The following is a 12,160-nucleotide window of genomic DNA, read 5'->3' as shown; positions in this document are numbered from 1 at the left end:
TTATAACTACAGCTGTTTAGTCCCAATCCTTTGAGTTTCCTTCATGTGGAAATGTTCTTACTTTCACTATTAAACATAGTCGTGAGTTCTACTGTTGATTTCCTACGATCATCTGAGAGTTTGTTCCAACCACATTTGCTCCTGGAAGATGATGGTTCTCCACTATCCTTCAGGTTTTAATAATGTGTTTGACGGTTCTGAACCTGATTCTAGTAGTTTCATCTCCTTAGTTGTTTTCTTTGCTTGATGGAGGCCAATAATTTGACCCTTCTGAGACAGATTAACATCCTTTCCATGACCACAGGATAACATGATTGTTTAAGAAATGAGAATCAGCTAGGGTTCAATAAGTTGTCATCACTGCAGTAATTATCCAGTGGAAGGCTCTTAGCTATTTTCTGGGTTAAATCCAGGTGGCAATTTTTTTTTTTTAATTTATTTATTTATTTTTTTGGCCAGGCAGTGTGTGCTTTAACCATCTTTGAGAAATTAAACAGTGTAAATGTCAGAATTTTAATTATTGTTAAAAACAACAACAACATGTTTTCCCCTGTGGGCTTACATTGTTGCCCTGGTTGCTGGTTGGCATTTTTAAACTTTCATCTTTTCACACAGAGCATTCACCTTTTGCTTTAGTAAAGGTCAAACCCAAATGGGATGATTTCCTGACTCATATTACATGATATCCAGACAGAGCCACAGTGTTCAGATGTGTTTTCTCCATACAACTGTCTTCATTTACTTTAATGTTCACGGTACCAAAAAAAATTTTTTAAAAAGAAATCTACTCAAAACTTAATTCAGTATCATAAAATTACTTTACAAATATTGATGTCCACTACAAGGGATAGTTAATTAAAAATAAAAATAATAATAATACGTTTTTGTTTTTTTTTTAAATGTTGCAACATGCTTTTTTTAACTACAGTACTTAAACTATCATAAAAAGAATCACTAAAGCAAAATCTTTTTCCTCTGGTCTCAGTAGGAGAATACTCCTGAATAGGATCGTTCCTCCCCAGAAACAGTGGACATTTGATCCAACATTAAAGTGTGCTTCTCTGTGGTCTGTCAGGCAAATGGAGACTAGAGTCACCCGTTTTTTTTTTTTTAAAGTTATTTTTTTGGCCTTTTATCAGCTTTATTGGACAGGTGCAGTGAGAGAGAGACAGGAAATAGGAGAAGAGTCAGGGGAAGACATGCAGCAAAGGGCCGCGAGCGGGATTCGAACCCGGGCCAGCTGCGTCGGGGACCAGCCCCTGTACATGGGTCGCCCGCTCAACACGTTGAGCTATACGGGCGCCCAGAGTCACCCGTTTTTAACCTCAGTTTTACTTTTATTTTGGACCAATTTGGAAAAGTACAAGAATTTTGTATGTATGTTGAAGTTATTTGTGATACTGTGGACAGCTTCTTGATGGAAACTTACAATTTAAACCTACACTTTCATTCCTGGTACATGTCAGCATGTCTTCTGAAAACAGTTCATGATGGACTGTTTTCAGAGACTGTTCATAAAGGTGGACTTTGTGCCAACACTTTATTTCACTTTGCAAAAGTTAAGCCAGAATATGAAAATGGATGCTGTCTGCAGTAGTGACCATGAAGTGGAGATGTGGCTTGGAGGGAATGTCTTCTGTTTGGCCCAGATGTGAGACGAATCCAGCTCCAGTCGTCCCTCCTTAGGCCCATAGGTCTGGGTCTGAGCGTGAGTTGTAGGGTTTCATTGTATGCCATAGGCTACTTTCACACATTTAACACTAGAAGTCCACTAAAATCTGTTTCTAAACTAGAAAGAAATAATTGAAAAGCTTTCTGAAGTTGTGGTGGTTACCAAAGTGAAGCAGCAAAACCAGAACTACTCTATGATGTATGGTCCAGGTCGGTGTTTATTTTGTGAAATCAACAAAAGATCAGATTGAGGTCTCTTAATTATTATCAGCAGAATTCACATGTACAACACTCATGATCCTCAGAGGATGAATCCGCCTGAGTTTGTGATCCTTTGACCTTTTCCTGCAGTGGTCAACTTATTAGGTGTCTTGCATGAATTTTGGAACCTGAAGTTGATTTAGTTAGGTTTAGTCAACAAAAAGTGTAATTATTGTGTGTATTATGTAGTTGTAATTCAAAATGTCCAAGCTGCGTATCACAGCTATACAGATGACATCTAGATCTTCCTAGGAAACCAGAGTTGTGTCGACTCGCTGTGTCTCTGTCTTGAGGAGGAAAACAACAGAATGCAACAAAATTTCCCTCAACTGACAAAGACATGACTGAAAAAAAAGACTACACTGTCTGGGCATAGCTTTAGAAAACCTGAGTTCCACATCTCCTGGATGATTTGGGGAAAAAGCTGAGAACAGATAGAGTGACCAGATGATGAGTTCTGATGACTACAGTGGGTTCAGGCTCACTGACCTTTCCTGTAGTGCCACCATCCTGCCGACGAATAAAACATTAAATGTGATATACATCCACTCAGGAAAACTACATCTGGACTTTAATGATGCACTAACTTCTAGTGCAAACAGCAGGTTGAGATTTTAACTGGTTCAGTTTGTTGGTTTTATGACAAAATACCCGGTAAAGAATGCAGTGAGCCTCCGGCAGTAACATCCCCAGCTGGAATTAAATGGAGGACACTGCAGTTGCAGTACGGTACATCTTAACTCACATTTCTGCTACACTGTGCAGTAAAACATAAATACAACTCAGCAGGTCTGGATCAGCCTACAAGTCATCTGGGCCTGTTCAGTAAATCCTCACCACGACAATAATGTGTAAAATTGTTCTTCAGCATGTCTGGTTTAGACTGTCAAATTGTGTTTCTGCCGCAATGTTTGCTGCTCCTAAGATATCAATTTACTTTGGCAGGAGTGGATAGACACCAGGGATGTGAGGATACAAGCATCAGGAATTGATCCGTGTCTGCCATCACACAATTTGTAATCATGATGTGTGCCTTTCTCTCCATTCTGTTCAAGTATTCCCCCTGTCTCTGGTGGGGTGCCTGAGTGTGAACACGCATGCAGTCTATTACAGCAATAATATTGGATTTTCTGGGGCAAAATCTTTCTGAATTTTTTTGATAATTCAGAGGAGACTCTGTACACAGAATGCACTGTGGGACTCAACAAACCTAATGCACTGGAAAACATTTATTATCTGTTCATTTGCTGTTAGAACCTACACTGTAACAGCAGCATGTGTCATTACTCCGCCAAGGAACGTCTGTCTGTCTGTCTGTCTCAGACTAACAGATTTGGATGGAATTTTCAGGGAAGGTCAGAAATGACACAAGAACCAACTGATTACATTTTGGCAGTGATGTGGCTTATAGTCTGGATCCACAAATTTGTTAAAGATTTCTGTATCATTGTGAGATAGCGGCACGGCGTCACTGTAACCATGACAACAAGTGAACACTATGTCAGCTGCCTGACGATCACATGACTGTTATCCTACTACAAATCCACTGTTGAGGACTTATCGGAACTTATGCATCAGAAATGATACAAGGAACAACTGATTAAATTGTGGGTGTGTTTCTGAGTCCCATCAATTTCCACCACCCGCTACATATTTAGGTCATGTGATTCGGTATCCGTACATAACGTACACATGCATATCACACACCTGTACTTAGCGCAAGGTCATTTTGTTTGTGGGTACATCTATATTAAATGGACACATTCTATATTGCCGTGGTTTATGATCTTCAATAACTAATAAATAAATGCTGCATTTCTGACTATGCCATATGGGGCAATGAGCAGCCTTGGAGGAGTACTGCACAAAACTATTTAATACAGCACATAAACATAAGTTTCCAAACTTCTGAATGAAATGAAGCAGAAAGGAGAATGAACTTCTGTAATCTGTCCCTTTATATCAAACAATCAGTTCCAATGAGCATAAAAACAAATAACAAACAGAATGACTGTAAAGTGTGAGAGGCCTGCAGCCACTCTCACGCACATCAGTTTATCTCATAACAACACTATGAAACGCTTACTTCATTTCCTTGTATTTTAATAATATGCTAGTTTTAATTACATTTTAAAACCTTGCTGTGATTTACCTGCTTCTGATTCCTTGTCTAGATTGTTCCATAAATCGACCCCTTTTATAGAAATGCATTGTTCCATTAATTTGGTCCTAAATCTTAGTTTTATGAAGATCTCTGCTCCTTTTAAGCTCTACTGATTTTATCTTTTTGCAAATCTGCTCTGCACATTGACTGGTAGAGTTTCTTTATGAGTTTTATACATAATTTGCAGAATACTATAATCTACTATGTCGTGACATTTCAACTATTAAAAGTTAACCCAAAATCTTGGTGTGCTCTTGGATTCCGCAGGATGGTCCTCTGAGATTCGGCTCCATATTGGCATGATTCAGAACAAAATCTCTGCAGATCTGACATTCATGCTGCCACATCACAGCCATGTCCTGCTGGTTTCGGATCTGCTGACTGGGAAGATCACAGGAGTTCCTGTTCATGCAACCAGTTTGTGACATTATGCATTATCCTGTAGGAAACAGCCATCAGAAGATTGTAAACTGTCTCTATGCAGCAGAGGTGTCAAACCCATCATAGTTCAGGTTCCACATCCAGCCCAATTTGTTTTCAAGTGGGCCGGGCCAGTAAAACCACAGCACAATAACCTATAAATAACCACAACTTCAAATGTTTCCTTTGTTTTAGTGCAAAAAGTACATTCCGAAAATGTTCACATTTAAGGAATCATCTTTTTACAAAACATTATGAACAACCTGAAGTTTAAAAATAAATTCAATTTCAGCGATATTATGCCTCACTTTATTATTTACACATTACAAATTACAGATCACAGAGTATCTAGACACAAAACATGTAGTCACAGGTATCTGAAACTCAGTGATACAGTGTTTTACTTTATGATCAAAATGACAAAAGTCAGACAAAAGTCAGACAAAAATAGGACAAAATATTACAAAAATGACATGCAAAAGAACAAAAAACGAGACACAAAATGACAAAAAATGAGACAAACGACACGAAACAAAACAAAAAAAAGACAAAAAAATTCGACAAAAAAGTTACAAAGTGACAAAAAAATGTCCAAATGACAAAAATGAAACAAAAACTTAGACAAATGACACAAACATGACAAAAAAAGAAACAAAATGAAAAAAACATGAGACAAACAACAAAAGTCAAGCAAAAACAGAAAAAACAGGACAAAATATTACAAAAATGAGACATAAAATGACAAAAAACCAATAAGCAATCTAAAACAACTTGTCATAGTCTAGAAATTATTTTAAATTCATAGTTTTACAAATTTACAATTAGTAGTTAATGTCTTCTGTGTAATGTTTTCCCTTTGAGGGCTGGATTGGACCCTCTGGTGGGCCAGTTTTGGCCCGTGGGCTGCATGTTGGACACCCCTGCTATTCAGAGATGCACGCGGTCAGCAGTGATCTTTAGATAAGCTGTGGCATTCAAACCCTGACAGACCACCACTGTACCACCAGCAGCAGCAGCAGCAGCAGCCTGACTGTTAGCTCCATGTCTTCATGCTGTTGTGAGCCTACTGTCTGCAGCCTCAGCACAAATGGAAATTCATCAAAGCAGGCTACATTTTTTCCTCTTCAGCTGTCCAGTGTTGGTGAATCTGTGCCCACTGCGGCCTCACATTTCTCTTCTTGGCTGACAGGAGAAGAAAAGGTGGACTTTTGCTGTCATAGTCTCTCCACCTCTAAGTCCATGCTGAGCATTCTGAGTTGACAGAGTTTCTGTTTTCCTTGTTTTAAATGTTGATGCTTGGTTGTAAGAGGATATTTGTGATGTTTTAAGGAGAGAAAATACTGATAGGATGAGCATTTTTCGCACGATTGCAACCCCCCGTCTATTAGGTAAAGCTGTTGAAAGATTCATGAGTGACAGAAAGTACAGTTACACTGCAGGGGGAAAAAAATCGCTGAATCAGAGAGCAGAATCTAACAGTGCACAGAGTCCCAGCATAACAGCAGAGCTAAATACTACTGTATCCCGTCCAGCTGAGGAAACACACCCACATAAATAACCGTGCATGTGCTTTTATGAGAGACGGTTCATCACTTTGAATCGATAACGGCTTGAACTGCCAGCTCGGCTGCACGTTCAACAGTCATGAAAATTTACTGAGCGCAAAGAGAAGCATGTAAAGGTTCACAAAAAGAAAATGAAAGCAGCCAAACAGAGCAGGAGGAAAAACCACCCACTTCCCCCGATGTTCCCTTCCCTGACTTTGTGTCGTTTGTTAGCAAGCAAATGAATCCCTCTACCTGTGTCAGTACCTGTCAGATTCCAGAATGTGGGACATTTCTTTCTGTTTGTGTCTTCAAGTGTCAGCAGCTCTCCACTTTATTTAGGCGTCAATCCAGCGTTCAGCTTATTTTGCATTCAAATAAGTGAAAAGCGCTTTGATGTTTCTCATTTGGAGGCCTTTCAAAGTGTCTGGCGAGGTTGAAAAATAATCACGTCTCTTACATTTTCTGCCAGGTCTTACCTAACATTTCATCAGAGCTTCCCACTTATTTTGACAGTAATTTAACTCACTTGAAATACAATTTAAAAAGGGAGGGTTCGGTGTGGGCTGGGGAAGGGAGGATGACTTGATTGCTTTGGATCCTGATTTGGAGAGAGATGGGATGGCACTGGAGCTGGATATATCTGGCCTTATGAGCGATGACAGCGCTGTTGATGCTCAATTGCCTGGAGTGTTGAAACTAGTTGAAGTTTCATCTCTTGTTCGCCGCCTGTCCTTGCTGCAAGAGTCCCTGGAGTTTTTTAGGGGGAAATTTCCAATCATATTAAAATTAATAGCCTCGCCAGTATGAGCGCGACAAGGAGAGGCTGCACATGTTTCTGCTGTGTGGTATAGAGAGAGAATCAGACGGAGACAGAAATGATTTGCTTTGATTTATCTCATCTTTTACTCTGAAGTCGCTGATGTGTTCCTTTCCCCCACAAAGCAGATGATTTCTTTCTTTTTTCAGTAACTTCTGTGAGACACTGTCTAATGGGACATTTCAGATTTTTTTGGCAAATTCAGGATTTCGCTAAATCCTTGGTAGATACAATATAATAGAAAATACAGGGCAATAATAAATATACATTACCAGCAAAATATGAACTGCAAAAACTAAAGTGCTTCATGTCTCAATACTACATTTAAACCATTATTTTAGTATCTGCAAATCTAAATTTAAATTTATCATATGTGTGTGTGTGTGTGTGTGTGTGTGTGTGTGTGTGTGTGTGTGTGTGTGTGTGTGTGTGTGTGTGTATACATTAGGTAAATTCAACCAGCAAGTAGTTTTGGGTTTTTTTTGATTGGAAATGACATGTGTTTCCCAGAAGATTATAAGATGACATACAAGAGGCCTCAATGTGGAAAAAAATAATCTCTCAGCTTTTATTTACATTTAAAAGTAACTTTAATTTAAAATTTGCTCGGGCTATGAATAATTTTGGGCTGGTTTTCCCTGCACTCACTGACTCCCACACTTTCAGATGTTTTGGTGAACTTAATAAATGTATTTATTTGGTGATTTGTTGCCCAATTATTACAGTTTTTACCATGAAAGAAATTAAGATTATACAACAAAGATTCATTTATTACACAGCTGACATTACATTAAGAATAAAATAATTGATTATTTAAAGTCAGAAAGATATTAGTAGGAAATCACCATTGTGGGTTATTCAGGTTTCTTTTTGAAAGGGATTTTAAATAAGTTATGAAAACACGCACCTTCATTTAGTTTCTTAAAACTAGCAGAAACACCTGTGTGCTCATGGCTGGTGTGGACTGATGGTAAATTGTTGGGGAGGTTGGAAAACGTGTGTGTGGCTGAGGATGAGGATGAGGATGAGGATGAGGCATAGGAAGGTTGTGATGAGTTGAAGCCCACCTGGGAGGTAAATCCACAGCAGCTATCACACACAGAGACACGGTGTTGGACTTTCCAGGTGGTCATAAAGTTCCCAGCCAACACAGACTTGCTCTACTGTGACACACAAACACACGATAGAAACAATGTGAGCATGTATTTCATTTTCTATTTCTTCTAGCAGTGAGCTGGAGGATTGTTTGAGTGATGTTGTTGCAGCTGAGGTCACCTATTGACTGAGATGTATCATATTAAGGCTGTGATATTGGATGAAAAGTGGGCAGCCATGCGTGGCTCTCTGGCTGGTCCATCACCACAGATAATGCTGTAAGCTGAGTGTTTGCTGATTCCTTTCATTTCAGATCTGCTGAGCCGGCGGTTTGAAGCCGGTCGGGTCAGATGTCTTATTGGCCTATTCTAGTTGAGACTAATAATCAGGAGAAAGCGCTCCATGAGGAGTCTTTGAATATCCTCAATAAGAGCTCCTCCTGCGGTTCAAAGGCTGAATGTACCTCGCATGCCACGCTCTGAGATTAAACACTTAATCTGACATGCTGCGATACAACCTTCTGTACTTTAACAGCACTTTGGAACAATGTACCTTTCAGGGTTTTGTCTCTGTAGCACATGGTTTTGTTGGTGTGCTGCTAAATTCTCTCCTGAAAGCAGCAGTATTGACAGTCTGATATGGAGGGCAGCTCGTGTGAATCAGGGTAAACAGGATATTCAATGTGCAAACTGTACCAAGCACTTCTGGTCCTGAGTGAATAGAGCAGAAACCTGGAGTCCACATTAAGCTGCTGCTGCTCAGATTATCCTGCTGAACAGACTCATTTGTGATGAATTTGGAAAAGACTTGTGGCTATTAAAACTCTGGCACATGTGAGCGGAGAATTTGCTTCGTACTCAAACCATTAGATGCCTAAACAGAAGCTTAACTTGTTCTAAATTTGAATGATTCACCTGTTTATCCAGACATGTCTATTTATCTGTTGCCATTTTCACTATTTTCTGCCTCTTCGCTTCCTTTCTGAATTCTTTCGTTTGGACTCTTTTGGCTCCGACATGCTCGATCTCTCTCACACACAGAGCAATGCATTTCAAATCTCACATTAATTATACATCAGCTCCTGTAGCTGAGCCTCAGGTGCTCACTCTGTGGTTGATGTGTGTTTGCATGCATGTGCTCGCTTACATTTGTAGTGTCAGTAGTAAAACCAAACCCCAAGCTAATTTAAGGCTGCTACATCAGCAGCGGTGGTGGAGCTTCCAGGCCTGTGGAGCAGCGTGGGGTTAATAAGCGCCCTAAGTTATACCCCCGCCTCGATTTCTGCAAGGTGTCAACTCTGTTAAAGAAGGTTTTTTTTTTAATTTGTCTAATGAAGTCAGGAAGCACATTAAAAAAAATCACAATTTGGGAGCACAAATGAAGGCTTTACTAGGATTGATGTGTTGTAAATTGATGCATTAAGAATGTGCAAAGACCTTCACGCTGTAATTAGGAGACCTGTGGGAGTGATGAGGAGAAAACTATCTTATAACAAGGAGAGGCATATTAGTGAATCCTTCACTGATATGATTTTCAGCAAATACTCTTCTAGGATTTGTTAAAGTTGCAGAGGGTGAACATGATCAATCCCACTTTGGCAGCTTTATTTTCTATAACAAATGTAACACATAGTGGGGTGTCAGACAGCAAAATGTCTTTTATTTCTAGCACACAGTGGATGCAACAGGACAGAAGTAACAGTAGAAATGGAGGAGCTGCACGACTGAAGTGAATTTATGCACATAGAAGGCAATCTGTGTTGGACAGGAATGCAGAATGCAAACATAATAGAAAAAATTGTGAGGAAAATGTGGAGAAAGTGAATGCAAAGGGCTTGAAACCAGCCAGAGATGATCAGGTGGAGCGAAGAATGGCAGTGAAGAGTGAACAGGTTGAGGAGAATCGTGGTTGAGAGCCGAGCTGGTTTGTAGCTGATGGCTGATGACTGGAGCTGAACTAGCTGGCAGGCAAGAAGGTGATCTGGAAACACAGAGAGCATGGATAACTCAAAGAGAGGTATTAAGATGAGTACAACGGAGAAGCTGGTAATGGATATATTACAGGAGCTAATGAGGGAATATATATATATATATATATATATATATATATATATATATATATATATATTACTGCTGTCAAATGATTAAAATATTTAATCAGATTAATCACAGGGTTTCTGTGGATTTATTTCGATTAATCACGATTAAATAGCATTCATTTTTAATCCATATTAATCGTGTTCATTTTGCGTGAGCAAATAGATTCAAGAAAGAAGGGAATATATATGCACTTCACATGTTTATTAAACACCTGTGCTTCGGTAAAAAAAAAAAAAAAAACTCTTTCCTGCAGAGTGTGCCTATTACTGTAAATTGGTGGACTGTTCTGTCTTTGGGGTTTTTTGTATTCAAAAAGAGGGCCAACATACTGTTTAGCGCAAAGAGGTCCAGTCAGAGAAAATGTATTAAAGCAAAGGTCTAGAGAATCTTAATGTCTAATTAGAATTAGTGTGATATATGTTGATGTAACCTGGTAGTTTTATTAGCGTCTGCATGTAATCAATAACTGACCATATATATATATATATATATATATATATATATATATATATATATATATATATATATATATATATATATATATATATATATATATATATCACATACTGTATATATTACTCAATCATAATGTATGTCAGTCTATATTTGTAATTTACTCATTCAGTTGCAGTTGCCATGACTCCTCCATACTTCACTACACGTGTGCGATGAATTAAAAATTAATAATATGACATCTGTACATTCTTGTCACAGTCTGCCATGTTGTATATCGATTTACAAGTTAATATATACTACAAGTTGTCATGAATACTGTTGTCCCATCTGAGAGGGACCATAAAACACAGTGGTAGGTTATAAAAAACAACGGACAACTGCACTACACAGTATTATTGTCATCGCTTTGGAGGGGAGGGTGGTTTATTTCGTTAAATACCTTAACTCCCCTCTCCTCATGCCTCATTGGTGGAAGGGACTAAAGGAAGATATGATCATCTCTAAAGTACATATCAGGGAACAGAGTAAGATACAGTCAGAATCATTGTTTGACTGTTTAGGTGTACTGATTGAATATCAGTTCAAGCAATGAGAAAAACATCATTCCATCTTAAAACATGCTGACAGCTACTGGCTGTCTTTGAGCAATACAGGTAATTACATGATGTTTTTTTTTTTCTCTGCTCATTATGTTAAGCAGTGAAGATGAAAAGGTAGCAAATTATCCTTTCTTTTTTGAGACAACTGGAAAGGTATAATACAATAAAACAACTTCAAAGTGATGTGGAGGTCTTATTTTTACCTGTACAACTAATTCACGTTATGGCTTTCAGTACTTTCTTTGTTGCATAAGCTGTGGGGCATTCTGGTCTAAAACCTTGTTTAGAATGCTGCAAATTACAGAACATTTGAGAATGCATTGATGCAAGAATTTTTTATTTTTTTGGATTTATGTGGTTCACACACAGATAGAAATGAACTTTTGCTTGACTTTCAGACTTAACAGTAGTAATCAGCCTGGTTTTTGGTGGCGTTCTTCATAAAAGCTTTCATATCTGTGAGCTGCACAGTGACGACATTCAGGTCTGGAAGTTTATTTCATGATGTCAAACTTCTCTGTTCTGGGATTAACTGAGGTGTCATTGCAATGGAATAAGACACAGAACCAGATGCCGTAGAAGGGTCTACTGCAGTCCTCTGAGCGGTCCCATTTACTCATTCAGAGGCGTAAGATAAGCATGTGAAGGCTTAAAAAGACACCCAGAGATCCATGCACTGGTGATTACGCGAGTTCATTTTACAGTAATACCTTCACCTGACCTCCATTCCAGGCATAACAGAGTTGCTATAAATATAAAAGTGGACAATTCATTGAACCAGAGAGACCAAAGAAGGATCTAGCCTTCGAAGGAATCCGATTTATTCATTCATTAGGCGTAAGGTAAGCGTAAAAGCTTACAGACATTGAGGGATCACTGTACAGCAGACAGTCTTATTTAATTATCCAAGTGAGAGGGCAGAGATCCTTTTTCAGACTCTGAGGAATTGCTGCATAAAATGCATCCTCTGCCAAGGAATCAATCACTCTGCTTACACCGTGAGATTCCAACATGAGGTCTGGTAGTCGGCC

The sequence above is a fragment of the Amphiprion ocellaris genome, chromosome 13 (genome assembly GCF_022539595.1).
Source record: "Amphiprion ocellaris isolate individual 3 ecotype Okinawa chromosome 13, ASM2253959v1, whole genome shotgun sequence".
NCBI classification, from domain to species: Eukaryota; Metazoa; Chordata; class Actinopteri; family Pomacentridae; genus Amphiprion; species Amphiprion ocellaris.
Note: the sequence above shows the minus strand (reverse complement) of the source record.